Raw genomic sequence first — 17,211 nt, 5'->3', positions numbered from 1 at the left:
CATTCATCCACCAATGGGCACTGACGTTTGTAAGGTCAGACCGAGGCACGATTGAGACCAGCGAGGCAGGCAAAGTCTAAGCAACACGCAGTGAGTTTATTGCTGCCTAGGTGCAGGTGGGCCAAGGGTGAGAAGGCCCTTGGCACTGAGAGGAGGGTTGTGATTGATATAGGGGAGTGCAGGTAGGGGAGGGGGCACTGCTAGAGAGGGTGGGAAATGTGAGTCCCACGGGTGATGGGCCTGGGGCAGTGGTGACAGCAGCAGGGCGGCTGCTGGCTTCTTGTTACCTCTGTGCTGCTGCGGACGGGAGTGGCAGGTCTGCTTGGGCGACTCGGGGGACCTGTCACCCCTGCCTGTTGTGTTATAAAGAAGAGGGCCGGGGATTTAGCTCGGTGTCACCATGCCTGCCTCACAAGATCAGGGTCCTGAGTTCGATCCCTGGTACCACAAAAATCAAAAAAGGGTAGGAGGCATAGTTTCTCATGACTTCCTCCAGCGTGACTGGGCACAGCGTGGGCATCCTGCAGGGAGAGGAGAGGAGTGGAAGTTCAGTCCCGGAGTGAGGCAGCAGAGGTGTCAGGAGCGTGGTGACCTTCAGGTCCTTGTCAGGGATCAGCTGGAGGCTCTCATGGGACAGCAGTGTCCTGGGCGGTCAGGCAGAGTCATCTGGATGTCATGGATGGGATCTGATCCTGGAAAAATCTGTCAAAGACTTTTACTATGTAGGGTGTAATCAGGAATAGAAAGATTGGGACTAGGGGGCTCTAATGTGGGGAGAAGCCAGGACATGGAGCCTGCTTGGAAAAGACTTCCTTAGCCATGGACAGGACCGCCTTTTGCCTGTTTTCTGAACCTGGTGGCTTGACCATGGGGGTTGCTGAAGCTAAACCAGCAGAGCATGAGGGCCAGGGGTGTGTGGGCAAGTAGGAAGAGGAGATGGCAGTACAGCAGTGAGTGCAGTGGTGTCTGGGTGGCACATGTGCAGAGCTTGAGGAGGAGGGGAAAGGCAAGTGAGTGAATTTTGTCTGAGGGGAGTGGGCAAGGGGCCTGTGAAGGACAGTTCTTCTAGCCAGCAGCGGAGCGCCTCCGGTGAGTCCATGTGGGGCTGGGACTCCAGCGGATGAGTCTGAACCTGGCGAGCCCTTTTGGGGGTGGGGAAAGGAGACGGGAAGAAGGGGTTCCAGCAAATAAGCCTGAGGGGAGCGAGTGGTGGTCTTTGGGTAAGGAAGGATTGTGCAGGTTCAGCAGGGAATGAGGTAACCGCAGGTTTTAAAGGTCATTGGGAACTATAGCAGGGCTTGGAGAGAGAAAGAAAAGGAAGGTCAAGTGTGTCAAAGGGCCGAGGGAGGAGAAGGGAGCGGTTTAAGGTCTTTTTATTGATTCTGGAACAGGAGGAGGAGGAGAAGGAAGGAAAACGATTTGGCCTGTGCTGGGGAGAAGTTACACCGAGTGTTCCGAAAGAAGAGATGTTTTATCGGGTTAAGATGGGATTGGAGGGTGGAAAGATGAAGGTGAGACCATATAAGATTAAAGCAGAAGAAGGAAGGGAGTAAATAAAACGACAGGCACGCAGCAGCAGGCGTTTATACATCGGCCCGGAATTTGGGTCCGTCTGATGGGAACGGGAGAATGAGGGATGGGATGCTTGTTGCCTAAGGGCCTGCAGGGGGCCCTCGGTCGGTTTATACAGGGGTTTTGTGCGCATTGCAGAACCTGGAACGCAGAGGTGGAAACAGCCTGGGACTCCCAAGAAGGGAAGGAGCTGCTGTGCCGTGGTCGGGGTTGGGGTCCGAGTAATTAAATGTCCGTGATCCGGGGAAGGACTAGGGGGATGTGCAGGGCCAGTGATGCTGAGTGACAGCGCATTGAGATGCCCCAAGCGCCTGGGTTGAGGGAGGGAGAAGGTGTGGGGTAGAGGAGGGTGTAGCAATAGGCGAGAGACCCTAGGGCAGGAGCAGGGCCCGGAGTAGTGAGCCTGACCGAGAGCTCTGTTAAAATACCTCCTCCTCCGAGGGGCCGGGCAGGTGGGAATGACTAGAAACAAGGAGCAAACCTCTGAGACCATCCCTGAGCACACTTTGAACCTGAGCCAGGTCAGACAGAGCACTCGGGCAAGAGGGGTGACGGAGAAGATTGAGCAGGCGGACCTCATGTCGGGGAAGGGGTGAGAGCGAGAGTGAAAGAATCACCCAACCTGAAGAGGGGACCCGGGCCAGCGTCGAGCTTGAGCTTCGGAAGGAAGAAGAAGCCAGAGGGCGGGGCTTAGGGGAGGGAGCTCAGACTTCTCCGGGTCAGAAGGACGCACGACTGAGACCACCGAGGCAGGCAAAGTCTAAGCAACGTGCCCTGAGTTTACTGCGGTCTGGCTGCAGATGGGCCAAGGGCGAGAAGGCCCTTGGCACCGAGAGGAGGGCGCTCTTGGCTGTATGGGGCATTTTAAGTAGGGGAGGGGGCACTGGTCGAGAGGGTGGGAACTTTTAGAGTCCCAGGGTGATGGGCTGGGGCCGGCTGACAACAGGGCGGTGGTGATAGCAGCAGGGCACTGCCTGCCTCCTGTTATCTCCATGCTCTTGAGGATGCCAAGCGGCTCTGCTTGGGCAGGGTCTGACTTGAGGACCTGTCAATTTTGATTCCATACTCTTTCTTAGTCACTTTTCTTGTCACTGGGATGAAATGCCAGAGACTCACAATTTAAAGGAGGAAAGAGGTTCTTTGTTTTGTTTTGGTTTTGTGGATTTTGAGACAGGGTCTTGCTATGCAGTTCGGGGGCCCTTGAACTCACTCTGTAGCCCAGGCTGGTTTTGAACCCACAGCAATCCTCCTGCCTCAACCCCTCTAGTGCTGGACGCAGCACCACACCCAGCTTTGAGAAAGGTTTATTTTGACTCCGAGTTTGTAAAGGTTTCAGTCCATATTCTACTGGCCCCAAGGCAGAGCAGCATGGCAAGTGGCCTGGCAAGGGAGCGCTGCTTACAGCTTGGCCTGGGAACAGAGAGCAAAGAGGGGAGCAGGGAGGGAGGTACACCCTTCCAGGCCACACCCCGGGGACCCACCTCCTCCTACCAGGCCCCGCTCCTAGCAGCAAGTCAGCTATAAGCCTCCTAATCCACCTGTGAGCCATAAGGCCCTTGGGGCATCGAGGTATGAACCATGACTTGTGCCCTGCTATCGTGAACCATGTTGCAGTGACCGTGGGACTGCAGATAGCTCTTTGAGATACTGATTTGTTTCTCTTTGGATATACATCCAGATGTGGGATGGCTGATGTGGAGGAATTCTATTTTTTTTTTTTTTGGTACTGAGGATCAAACTCAGGACCTTGCACTTACGAGGCAGGCGCTGTGCCACTGAGCTAAATCCCCGGCCCTCTGTTTTTATATATTATCTTGAAAGCAAAAATGAGGTTTCTAGGTCAGAAATTATTATTTACATAAAACTAATATTCACATCAATTCACCTTGCTTTATTTTTCTCCCTTCTAGGCAATGTGAGGAGAGCCATACAAACCCTGAATGTGTGAGGAGAATGTTTATTTTGTTTTGCACAACAGGAGAGGAACTCAAAATTATGAACCTGCAGTTATGTCAGCCACTTGCTGCCCTCTTCACCTCCTGGGGAGGGAGCTGTATTCGCCTCTGTTCACTGTAGTCTCCTGCCGGACCCCTGCAGTCAGGTTCCAGTTTCCTGCCCAGTATGCAACACAGGTCTGAGAGAAAATACACTAAGAGACAGAACCAGGAGAGAGAGCAGGGTCTAGGACGACCAATGCCGGGGTATCTGACAAAGGCACTGGCCAGGCCCAGGCACTGACTTTATTGGCAATCAATGGGGGTAAAGGCAGGCTACCTGTGGTTTCTATGGAAATTAATGTAAGCAAGGCTCCTAAAGGACAAGACAAAGCATGCTCGAATCAGGAACAGAACAGACAAAATGTATGATTGTAATTAGAACACTGTCCTTTGGTCTGAAGGTTTTAGTTGTGGGAATGGAATTTGGATGTGAGTTACTCTGACCTCAGCACCTAGGCTTTGGCCAGACTCACTTCTACAAACAAGCCAACTGTGGGCTTAGCTCTTCACAGCCTGCCTCGGGCATAATTGATATTACAGTCCTCTGCATCTTTAAGCTGTTCCCAACCTTTTTGGCCCCAGAGCCCGGTCTCGAGGAGGACAGCTTTTCTCCAAGGGCTTGGGGGGCTGGAGGAGACAGTGATGGATTCAGGCTGAGGCAGGAGCAGACCGAGGTCCCTCTAATGTGCGGTTCACGGCTTCCGCTCTGAGAGAGCCCTAGGCCCCGCTGGTCTGACAGAGGCAGTGTGGGTGGTGATGGAGCCACAGGAGTGGAGAGAGAGCCCCCTTTGCTGCCCACCTCTGCTGTGCAATTCCCGACAGGTGGCTGCCGGTCCCGGCCCAGGGCCCAGGCGTATGGACCCTGCTTTCAAATGTAAAAAGCGGGCTCCACCACACTGCAGGCCAGAAGGGCACTAAGGACCTAAGGGTTCTGAGGGCACTGTCTTTATTGCATATCAATTTCCTTTGCCCCAGAACCCAAACCGTGCAGGAATGTGAACATGTTCGTGAGTGTTGTCTCCCTGGTAATCTTCACACCCCTCTGTCTCCTGGCATTGCTGTTAGAAACGTTAAAGGACCAACTGGTCTGAGCAGTTGCACAGGGCAACTTCAGTGCCGTGGCTTCCAGTTCTTCACCTGGGACCCATTGGTTAGGAGGAGCAGGGAACCTGGCAGAGCTGCCTCCAGGGACTTCTGCTAAGAGGAAAGTTTCCACAGCCTATATGAGAGCTCCTTTCTGTGTCAGACTTGTCTTCTGGGGTGTGGAGGATTCCGTGAGGAAAATAAAATCTCTTACGATGCCTCCAGCCAATGGCCTGCCTCAATTTCATTATCCTCGAGATCTTAGGATCCATAACTACAAGGGAAGGAATGGAGAATGAGGTTTGTTCTTTTTTCATGTTGTTACCATATCTTACTGTTTTAAAGTCACTTTTAAAAAATTTATTCCAAACCGGGTATGGTGGTGCACACCTGCAATCCCAGCACTAAGGAGGCTGAGGTAGGAGGATCACTGCGAGATCAAGGTCAGCCTGAACTGCATAGTGAGACCCCTGTCTCAAAAAACCAAAAAAAAAAAATTATTCCAGCGACACTGTTTAATGCAGTAAGGTTCCATATTGGTAGGTTCCAAATGGTACTAACTGAAACCTTTCATTAAAAATATATGCTGTAATTCAACTTTGAGGAAAAGGAAGCAAATCATAAGGAAACTAAAAGCATGTGCAATTTATTTTAATAACAATCTTATAGACCATATTGTGGGACTTTTTTGTCAGCTACACTTTGTCCTTTGAGCAGACACTCATGAGTATGTGTTGTACCAGGCACATTCACATCCAGCTCTCATTTTATTCTCTGAATAAATCCCTTAGAGGGGGAGGATTGTTATCCCCGAAATACCAGACAGGAAGGCATCTCTGAGGAGCTAAGTGATTCTCGGAGTTCAGACCAGTTCTGGGAAACAGTCCTCCAGGTGAGGCCTGCCGTGCAGAACAGCATTGCTCCTTCCTGCTCCATGTGGAGACCTTGCCTCAGCGCACTCTCCACAACCTTTGCCCTGAGAAGTTTGTTTTGTGTCCAGCGCTGTGCACGTGGCCTCCTTCTCACTCTGTGCTTTCCCTTAGGCTTTCGTCTGACTCGGTGACTCCAGCGTTTCTGTCTTCCTGGTGGATGATTCACCAGAGACGCGCAGACTCCGATCCATCTGAGTAGCTCCGGCTCGGCTCCTGGGCCCCTCCCGGGCTACGTTCTCAGCCATGAGCCACGCCGGTCCTGTCTGCCTTGCAGACCTCTGAGGAGCAAATGAACTGGGCCCCTCGTGCCCCTAACTCAGGGAAGGTGCTGCAGAGATGACCGGGGTTTTCTTCTCAGCTCTCCAACTCTAGGCTTCTGCCCTGAGAAGATGCCAAGCAGTGATTCATGGTGGAGCCCAGATTTAAATGTGTGCAATTTGGCTCTGAAATTCCACCGCAGTGTGCTGTCTCCAGTTAGATCATCTATTTCTAGCAAGCAATGGCCATGTCCCTTCTATACATCTCCTTGCGTCCCCACACGTAGTAATATATAGTTAGCATAAAGGTTTGTTGAATATGTTTGAGTGATATTATTATGATAATAATAACTCAGGTAATCCAAAATGCTGAATTAACAATTGTATCTATCACAAAATTGGCTATGTGTTGATAATTGCTGAAGCTGAATGATAAAGAGATTTGCATTATTTTATTCTCATTTTTGTGTATTTGGAGTTTTACAAAACAAAGACATTGTTGTTAATTTTAGCTAATTCCAAAGGACTGCTATTTGTGGTTATGCGTTTGTACAAGATTACATATGATCTTAATACAACCACTAAAACAATAATACAAGGAAGTATAACCAAAACGTCAGTGGAATCCCAGCACTCTGGAGGCTGAGACAGGAGGATTGCTCCCAGTTTGAGGCCAGCCTGAACTACTTAGTGAGACCCTGTCTCAAAAAAATAAAATGCCAATGGACAAACTTAAACTAAAATTTTAAAAATACCATTCCCAAAGCCCAAACCTTAAAAGAAAAAAATTGATAAATTTATCTTCATCAAAAATAAAAATTTCTTCAAAATACAGTGTTAAGAAAATGAAAAGACAGTTTACAGGTAGAGGAAAATGAAATGTGATAAAGAGCTTATATACAAAAGACATAAAAATCTCTCAAAACAATAAGAAAACCCATTTTTACCATGGGCGAAATACCTACACAGATACTTTACCAGAGAAGATAATACAGCTAGCAAAATAAGGACATAAAATAAAATGATCAACAAAGTCATTAGAAAAACACAAAATAACAATGCCTAAAAAGAAAATTCTCAAAAAACTGGCAGTACCAGATGGAAATATCTAGATTTCTCCTACATTGCTTTTGGGATACAAAATATTATGTTACTTAGGAGCAGTTTGGCAATGTATAGAGCTAAGCACACACGGAGGCATAAGCACATGCAGCTCTGTGCGCTTGTGTAGTTGGGAACAAGAGAAGCGGCACATGAAGGCCTGCATGCGATGCTGCCACCTCGGGAATGATTTCCATACACCCCAGCCCAGGGCACCAGTTGGATTGAGGATCGTGCTCTCAGGGCTGCCTGGGCTCCAGAAAGCAGCAGAGGAGGACCCACTTCCTACGGCACGTTGGAGTTGGAGGCGAGTGTGACTTGGACCAGAGCTCGACAAAGGGTATAAAACTGGCCAGTGCCGCAGGAGGAGGCCACCAGTCAGGACAACACTGCACAGGGACTGAACCAGTGGCCCCAAGACCCGCACAGCCAGGGCGGGATGTGACAACCCTGGGCCGGAGCCCCCAAAGCCAGGCGCCCAGGTCGGGACCCCAGGGGTGACAGGAACTGGGCCCAGGAGCCCAGGATGGCTCTGTCAGGAGACCAGCTCAGGCGCTGTCCAAGGGTCTGCTCACCTGCCTGAGTGACTGAGAATGCGCTAGACACTGGAGGCTGCAGCTGCGGAGCACCCTGAGGCCCTGGGGAAGATGCGTGTGTGGCCCGAGGCCCCCGTGACAGCGCCTTCCATTGGTCATCAGCTTCACCAAATAAAACTGCTCCCCACCTGAAAATGAAAGGTACTGGCAAATATCTCGGATCAGCCTAGACGTCACAGTCCTGAACAAAATACCTGCAAATCAGATCCATCAGTAAATTGAAAGGATGCTGGTGGGGGTGTGGGGAGAAAGGAGCCCTGCTCCATTGTTGGTGGGAGTGCAGACTGGTGCAACCTCTGTGGAAATCAGTATGGAGCTACCTCAAAGAAATAGGACTGGAAGTCCCATTTGACCCCGCTATTCTCCTGCTGGGTATCTTCCCCAAAGAATTAAAAGAATCATACCACAGTGATATATGTGCACCCATGTTCATAGCAGCACAGTTTGTAATAGCTAAAACTTGGAAACAGCCCAAGTGCCCACCAACTAGAGACTGGATAAAGAAGATGTGGTTTTTTATACAATGGAGTACTACTCAGCCATAAAGAATGATAAACTAGAGACATTTATAGCTAAGTGGATGCACATTGAGGCCATACTCTTAAGTGAAATAAATAGGTCACACATTTGTAAATATTGAATAGTTTCTCTGATGTGAGAAACTGAAAATGTAAGTGAGGACCAAAATGTATAATAGACATTGGGAAACGGGAAGAAAATGTCCAAAGGGGGAGGGGAAGGCAAAGTTGGGGGACAGGAATATGAGAAAAGGAAAAAACAGAAACAAAGTCTTTGTAAATAGGGAGGGGTGGAGGGGGTGAAGGGAGGACAGGGAATGGGGGAAAAATAAGAACCAAGATGCATCATGCACAGGCACAAATTCCCAATGATGACTGTCATCATACTGTATACATAAAATATACCAATAAATTTAATGAATAAAAAAAAGGTTTCACAAATCATAAAAAAGGAAGATGTGGTTTTTTGTATACAATGGAGTACTACTCTGCTATAAAGAAGGATGGGCTTCAGACATTTCTAACTAAATGGATGGACCTTGAGGCCATACTTTTATGTGAAATAAATCAGACACACGTGCTTAAATACCGTATTGTTTCTCTGCTGTGAGAAATTGAAAGTGGAAATAAGTGGAAAGTGGAAATAAGAACTAAAATGTATAACAGATACTGGAAAGTGGGAAATGGGAAGAAAATGTTCAAATGGGAAGGGGAACAAGGGAGGAGGAAGGGAGAAAGGAAGGAAGGGACAAGAAAAAAGTGAAAATAGTAGGAAAAATGGAAACAAAGCTTTTGTACATAGGGGAGGGGGCTTAAAAGGAGGGGTAATGTGGGCTGGGGATTTAACTCAGTGGTGCCGCCACCTGCCTCACAAGCGCAAGGACCTGAGTTTGATCCCTAGTACCAAAAAAAAAAATTGAAAGGATGCTATATCATGGTCAAATGAGCTTTATTCCAGGGATGCAGGATTAGCTTAATATAAGATTTTAAAAATCAGTGTAACTAATATTAACAGCATAAAATAAGCATGACCACCTTGATAAATGCAGAAAAAGCACTTAACAAAATTTATCATGAGTCCAGGAATTTGAAGCCAGTCTGGGCAACATAGCAAGATACTAGCTCAAATTTTTAAATTAATTAAAAGTGAAACTTTATTGTTTTCTTTCAAACTGAAAACATCTACATAGCAACGAAAACAGTTAACAGAATTACACACAACTTATAGAATGGTAGAAAACATTTGCAAACTATTCATCCAACGGGGTTAATACCCAGAATATATAAAGAAATACAGGGCCTGGGATATGGCTCAGTGGCACCACGCCTGCCTTGGAAGCACAAGGTCCTGAGTTTGATCCCCAGTACTGGAAAAAAATTAAAAATAAAAATAAAAACTTAGTAAGTGATCTGAATAGACATTTCTTAAAAAATGACCTAGATTATGAAAAATACTTAACATCACTAATAATCAGGAAAATGCAAGTGAGCTGACTTTAGTTAGAATGACTTTTATCCAAAAGACTGAAATCAATGCTGGCTTTAGAAAAAAGAGACTCATCCCAGCCAATAGGATGGTTTGCTGGAAACGTAAGTTAGTGCAACCACTATAAAAGACAGTATGGAGCGTCGACAAGAACTAAAACTACACCTGCCATACAGATCAGACACACACCTTTGGGAATCTGCACCACTGGGGGTGCACTCATGGACCTCTGGGAGTATAGTCATGCACCCAGAGGAAATGAAGTGGGCATTTCAAAGAGATATCGCATCTCAAAGAGCCATCCGCACTCCCATTGTCACTGCAGCTGTTCACTGTAGCTAAGGTACAGATAAATGGATTAAGAAAATACAGACAGAGGAGGGTGGGGATTTAGCTCAGTGGTTCCGTTGCCTGCCGGATGTCAATCCCCAGTACCAAAATAAAATAAAAAATTAAATAATTAAATAAATAAATACAGACAGAGGGCCGTGGTGGCACATGCCTGTAATCTCAGCACTTGGAGGCTGAGGCAGGAGTATAGTCATGAGTTTGAGGCCACCCTGGGCTACATAAGGAGACCCTGTCTCAAGAAAAAATACAAAGAATAGATACACACAGTGATATTTTAGCCATAAGAAGGGGAATTCTGTCCTTGCAGCCACTTGGATGGAACTAGAAGACATGACGTTGAGTGGAGTAAGTCAGGCACAGTGGGACAGAGAGCGCAGGTTCTCACTCCTGTGTAGAGTCAGCTGATCTCGTGAATGTGGAGAGCAGAACAACGGGGGTGCCAGAGGCGAGGGCCGAGGGCTGAGAGACAAAGGTGAACAGGGATGGATGTGGCTGGACAGGAGAGACCTGCAGTGGCCTGTAGCCTTGTGGGGTAGCTGTGGTGGACAACAATGATCACATATTTATACATCACTGGGAGAGAGGATTCTGAGTGTTTCCAACGCAAAGATAAATGTGGAAAGTGATGGGTGTGCAGATTGCCCTGAACTGATCAGCACACATGGTATGTGCTGTTCTGTGTATTTAAATATCTCACTGGCCAGGCATGGCGGTGCACACCTGTAATCCTAGCACAGGGTAGGCTGAGGCAGGAAGCTCACTGTGAGTTCCAGGGCAGCCTGGACTACATAGCAAGACCCTGTCTCCAAAAACAAAAAAAATTAAATATTGTACTCTACACAGGTAATAATTTTTAGCCGAAACCTAGAATGCCCTCCAATGACTCCTGGATGCATATTAATGTTGGAGGATTAGGATGAAATCATCTTTGTTACTGATATTTCTCATGGATTTCCAGGCCAGACACAGAATTCACTGAGATGGGAGCATAAAGGTTTGCTATTTTTCTATTCTATTTAAAATAACTCCATAACATTTTATGTACATAGAGTGCTCCTAGAATGCTAAGAACTAATCATCATTTGGGAGGGGTACTTTTATTTTGGTTTTGTTGTTGTTGTTGATTTTCCTCCTTTAGGATAAAAGCTCACTGGTTCTGTTCCAGAGCTCACAACTGATGAATAGTCCTAGAATCCTTTGCCCAATTATATCCCAAAATATCCAAAGAATTACCCATCTGAATGGTCCTCATTTTTCCTTCTCTGAACTTATTTCCTTTATCATATAAAACACGTACTTAGAAATACAGGGTTCTATTTTTTTAAGTAGTGGTTTTTTCCTAAATAACTCTATTAAAAGGTTAAATCATGTGGAACATTACAAAATTATGTGAGTCATGGATGGATAGGGTCTTATCTAACCCCATAGTGTGTCATGGGCCCTGTTCTCGTCCCTTTTGTGTCAAAAAGACCTGTTAAAAATATAGGCTTACTCATGCAAAATCTTGGGTTCATGATAGACATTTCAATCCAAATTAAATGACAGAAAGTCAGCCTTTCTCAAAAGGAAACAAAGAATTTGGTTCCAGTTTCTATGTTTCATGGAGCAGTATGTTCAGTAAGATTTAAGGCACTGTGGCAAGCTGTGGGTCTCCTCCTTCATGATTACCCTGACATGTCACATCCCTGTCTTCTTTTCCTGAGGTTGCTGCAACAAATTACTAAAAACCAGGTGACTTTATACAAAAGAAATGTATTCTCTTGCAGTTCTGGGGCCAGAAATCTGAAATTAGTGTCACTGAGCCAAAAGCGAGGCAGGGGCAGGACCACCACGCCCCCTCTGCACCTCTGGGGAAGAATTTATTCCTTTCCTCCTCCAGCTGCTGCTGGCCACCAGCATGGCCTGGCTTGTGGCTGCACCACCCCATTCCTCAAGGCCAGGGTCACCAGCTCTCTGCTCCGGCTCCAGCACCGTCCTGTCCAGGATCTGCCCCATCTCTCCTTGTGAGAACAAGACAAGGTGTCGGTTGCGCTGAGTGGCTGAATGAATTTATTGAAGACAGAAGCCCCAACCTGGGTGTGGGTGGCACCAACCAATAAGCTTGAAGCCTGTTTGGAATAAAAGGGGAAATAGAGGCTCCCTGTTGCTGCTTTGCTGCCTTCTGCCTACCCTGCCATGGACTGTTTCTCATCTGTGATGCCCTCTGCCATGCAGCCCTGCTGCAGCTGACTGTAGACTGAAACCTCTACACACTGTGAGCCAAAATAAGCCTTTCTGCCTGTAACTTGTGAATGTTGGTGTTTTGTTCTAGCAATGAGAAAGTAACTAAGACATGTATACCTTATGCCAAATGACAAGACATAGTGCCTATTTCATGAACCTCACCCTGTAAACCACGAGACACATGAAAGGAAATGTAGTCATCCTGATTGTCTTAGTTCAACAAAAGTACCAAGGACCAGGTGACTCAAACAACACAAATGTATTTCTCATCCTTATAAAGGTTGGAAATCTAATATCAGAGCAGCCACATGGCCAAGTTCTGGTGAGGACCTTCTTCTAGACTGCAGACTATTGTTTTCTTATCACGTCTGGCAGAGCAGAAAAAGGGCAAGAAAGCACTCTGGGGTCTCTTTCATAAGGCCATGAACTTGATTCATCACGAGGGCTCAACCTCACTGCCCCTCCCCGCCGCCCGCCTTGCCATTAGCACTATCACACTGAGGAACAGGTTTACACCGTACTGAATGGGGAGGCCCATTCAGTATATGACATTAATTCAACATGGTAAGAGCTGCTAAAATTATTAAGTGACCTCCTCAAAAGAAGAGCTGTCTGATTTGAGTCTTGAAGAACAGGAAAAGGTTATCCAGGTACACAAGGTTTGGAGGAGACATTCCAGGCCACAGCAGCAGTGAGTTCAAAGGCACCGACAAGAACGCGCATATGCAGGGCCTAAATGTCAACCAAGGCTACAGTCTTTATAGACATGAAGAAGTGGGTGTTAGGCCAGCAAGCTGACCTTAGCAGTGTGGCCTTTTCTCCTGTTCTCTCTCCTCCAAGGACAGTTGCAGAGCCAAAAAGCAAAGCCAGCTGGCTGTGCTGCCCACTAAAGAGCAGTTCACCCATGAAAATCTGTGTGCAAAGTCCTAAGAAATCGTCCAGCTGCTGTAGTTTAGAGAACGTTCTTTACCCCTTTTTTGACTGTGGAGATGTTGATGTGGCCTGAATGACAGAGGATTGGGAACGTGGTTCTCAAATCCAGTTGGGGCAGTTTGGATCTAGGGCTCTGTGTGCTCAGCTGAGTGTGTGTCCCCTAGATCGGCACTGTGGAACCTTCATTCCTCAGGCCGCAGATTTGGGAGGTGGGGCCTCAGGGTGGGGGTGCAGGTTATGGGGAGCCCTCATGAACAGACCCATGCCTTTCTCTTTTAACTGCTTTGCTGAGGTACAAGAGCAAAGGGATGCCCCAAAGATGAAAAGGAAGCAGGGCGTACAGATTGGAGGATTCTCAGCCTCCCACGTTGAAAGAGAACTGAGTGTGGCCAAGTGATGCTTGTTGAGGAAATCAGTACATAGGAGCCAGTGCTAGTTGTCAGGGCAGTGGGAGAAAGGCCCTGAAGGTATCTCAGGGTTTCCCCGCTACTTCTCCTGTCCCAGGCAGGACACCCTCCACAGCCTCAGACCCAGGGGCACTGCGGGACTGCTCCCTGCACTCCTCCACTCCACCAGTGGGCAAGGTGCCCAGGCCACAGTCCTCCAGAGGATGCAAGCACTAAGTCTTGCCGGTGTCCCTGGGTGCAAATTCTGCAGGCACAGAGAAAGCAAGAGTCTCAGGTGTGGTAGCTTCCACTTAGGTTTCAAAGTTTTCTCCAACTGCCCGAGAGTCCAGGAAAAATCTTCCACAAAGGTCAAGCGACCTCAGAGACTGTCCAGCAGAACGCCTAGTGGGCCCTAGAACCATAGCCCCGGTGGCAACATGCAGCTTGGCCCTGGAAAATCTGTGGGCACCAGTGTGCAGTTCCAACTCAAGAAGGCAGAAGCACATGCTGAGCCCTGCAAAGCCAGGGGGCTGTGGCTCTCCAGCATTCAGGGATTCAGCCTTCCAGTGTGTCCAGGAGGCAACACGTGGAATGAAGATCATCCTGCAGTGTTAAGATGTAATCTCTGCCCTCTTAGTTTTCAAACATGCTGGTGGCTAGTGACTCCTTTCTTTTGGCTTATTTCTTCCTTTTGGGATGGGAATGTTTATCCCATTCCTAACCTCCACTGTATATAGATAACTTGATTTTCCAGGCTCACAGCTGGAAGGAATTACCCGGGTCTCAGAGGAGATTTGGACTTTTGAGTTGCTGCTGGAATGAGTTAAGGCCTGGGGACCATCTTGATGGACTGGATGTATCTGGCATCTGAAGAGGATCCGAACTTTGGTGGCCATGGTGAAATCCCAAAGTTCCAGTATGTCCCCCAAAAAGGCGTGTGTTGGGACCTCAATTCTCCAGTGTGGCAGGGTTGGGAGGTGGGGCCTATTTAGAAGGTGTCAGAGCCATGAATGAATTAATTCTCTTCTTGAGGGAGCAGGTCAGCTGTCCTAGGAGCAGGGCTGGCTCCCTTGCATGTTCCTGCAAGTGCCCACATGGCTTTCCACCATCCACCATGAGTTGATGCAGCTTGCGGCCCTCACCAAACACAGCCAGGCCGTCTTGGAGTTCTCACTGCAGAGCTATGAGCAAAAATAAACCCCTTTTCTTTAAAAGTTACCTAGAGTCAGGTACCCAGTCAAACCAAAAATGGACTGAAACACTGTGAGTCTAAATGTCTACTTTCTTGCTCTCTCTGCCCTAGGTGCCTTCAGCACAAGCACAGTTGTCCTGATTTTGGCCTTCTGGTGCCTGGACTCCTACACCTTAGTTGCAATTGCTCAACCGTAGGTGGGTTCACAGGTGTGTGCTGGTCGGGCCTCTCTGACTAGCCCAGATCCTGGTGTGTGCTTTGGGAAGGCTGCGGAGAGAAAAGAGACCCAGGACAAGCCAGTGCTTTCAAAGAAAGTGGCCTCCTGACCTCACCCAGCTCCTCTCTCCACGTGTCTGAGGCTTCTAAAGAACTGGCTCTCACTCTGCCCTCAGAGGTAAAGACACCTGGACCACACTTTGTACCAAGGAAGATGTTTTTCTTCTGTAATATGCCCCTTTAACATTTTTCAAACAAACGTGGCGGTAGCAAAGAAGAAAACAGGGATCTGTCCACAGCTCATCAATGACCACAGAATCTGCAAGCTGATGCTACACTCAGGGCTGATGCTGCTGCAAGGGCTGACGGCTGGCAGCACAGCGTGGAGGGTGGAGAGCAGCGCTGTTTCCTCACAGCGCTCGCTCTGACTCGAAGTCCCAGGACCAGGGAGACAGGGAGAGAGTCCAATTTCAGTGCTTTCTGGGCCTTTCTTCTCCTGGGCTCACAGGGCTTGGAGCTTCTGTGTCTGAGGGGCGTCCAGGGCCCCGTGACTCCTTTGAAACACAGCTCTTTGGTTCTGTTCAGTGCATCGCAAGTGGTTTATCTCTTTTCTCCTTTACCATCAAACTGAAACCTACCCACTCCACAAAATATCAGTGATCGATATGAGCAGAAAGCAGCCTGGTGTAATCCATTAATCATATGAGCAACCCTTCTCTCATTTCCAAAGTTGTCTTTCTCACCGAGGGAGCACTATACAAGCAATGAAGAGAAAGGAGGTGAAATTCTACATCCTGCCTCATGATACAAGGCTGTCTCTGGGCTTTTTATTTTTCTACAACAGAGACAGAAGAAAGGAAAATTTACATAGCCCAACAGAGATCATTTTTAAATTCCTCCCTGGCACCTGGCATGGTGGCGCATGCCTGTAATCCCAGCACTTGGGAGGCTGAGGCAGGAAGATTGCTGAAGTTTGAGGCCAGTCTGGGCTACATGGTGAGTTCAAAGCCAGACTGAATTACAGAGCAAGATGTTGTCTCAGAAAACCTAAAAAAAAAATCCTCCCATAATATTTTCTTCATTTATCTTCCTTTCCTCACTTTTATATTTGAGTTTATAATATATTTTATTTTATAATTCAATCAATACCTACCTGTCATACTTCTGCTGTGTGCTGACCTGTGCTGAGTACCCTTATTTACTCCCAGTCAAGAAATGTCAGCAAAGAGCTTCATTCAAATGCTCTGGGCCTAGAAATACCTCTTTGCCTGTAAGGTGCCAACTGCTGCTTTTACAAAGGCTTTTTTAAATGAACAAGCCAAAGGGAATCATTTACACCTAACTGGGAACCTGAAATCTCTCTTTCTGCCAAATAAATGCAAAATATCTATTACTGCAGTGTTGATGCAGTCTGAAAAAAAATGTCATAATCAGCTTCATCACTAGTACATTCTACTCTTAGAAACAGAGATAAAAGTTCAGAGAAGAATGCTTTTAAAAATTGTCCTTCTTGGGGCTGGGGATTTAGCTCAGTGGTTCCGCCGCCTGCCTCGCAAGCACAAGGACCCGAGTTTGATCCCCGGTACCAAAAAAAAAAAAAAGTCCTTCTTTCAACGCTCAGAGAAACTCCATTGCTAACAACAGGTGTCATCTTTAGTCCTATGAGAAATATCTTTTACACGGGGTGCTATTCAAAGGGCGAGCTTGGGCTGAGGGTGCAGCTCAGTGGTAGAGCACTTGCCTAGCATGTACGAGATCTTGGGTTCCATCCCCAGCAACATACACACACAATAAAAATAAATAAAGGAGACTATTACATGATCAGTCAAACCATCTTCTGGGTGAGTTTGTGTTGAATTTGCTTTTCTCTGAAAAAGCTCGGACAAAGGTGGTGGGAACAGCAGAGCTGTGTTTTTATACAAATGGACCTAAAACTAGAAATCATGGGAAGATCAGTGGCTCTGAGAGTCCAGTTCACCCAGCCACTCCTTTAAAGAGCTCCACGCCTGTGGATTGGGCTCCGTGCCATCAGCACTGGGGATCTGGGCAACCGTTGAGTTTACAGCTGTGTGGCTTGGCTGTCATCTCATTAACAACTTGATGCTTCAGTGTTATTAGGTGCTTGGAGGTCAAAGCCCTGGAGTGGTGAGGACAGGGACGTCCTGAGACCCCTGTTTATGCTCTGGTCCCCCATGAGCACCACCATCCCTGGCTGCAGGGTCCCCTCGGGCCACCTCCTCTTCCCCCTCTCAGGAGCCGCTGCAGCCCGGTCTCTCCTCCCACCCCACCCTTCCCAGTCTGACAGTCTCACACACACACACACACACACACACACACACACACACACACACACACAGCCCGCTCACAG

This window comes from Heterocephalus glaber, unplaced genomic scaffold, assembly GCF_053883595.1.
Source record: "Heterocephalus glaber isolate CG9 unplaced genomic scaffold, H.glaber_assembly_v1.0 deba00001779, whole genome shotgun sequence".
NCBI lineage: Eukaryota > Metazoa > Chordata > Mammalia > Rodentia > Bathyergidae > Heterocephalus > Heterocephalus glaber.
Note: the sequence above shows the minus strand (reverse complement) of the source record.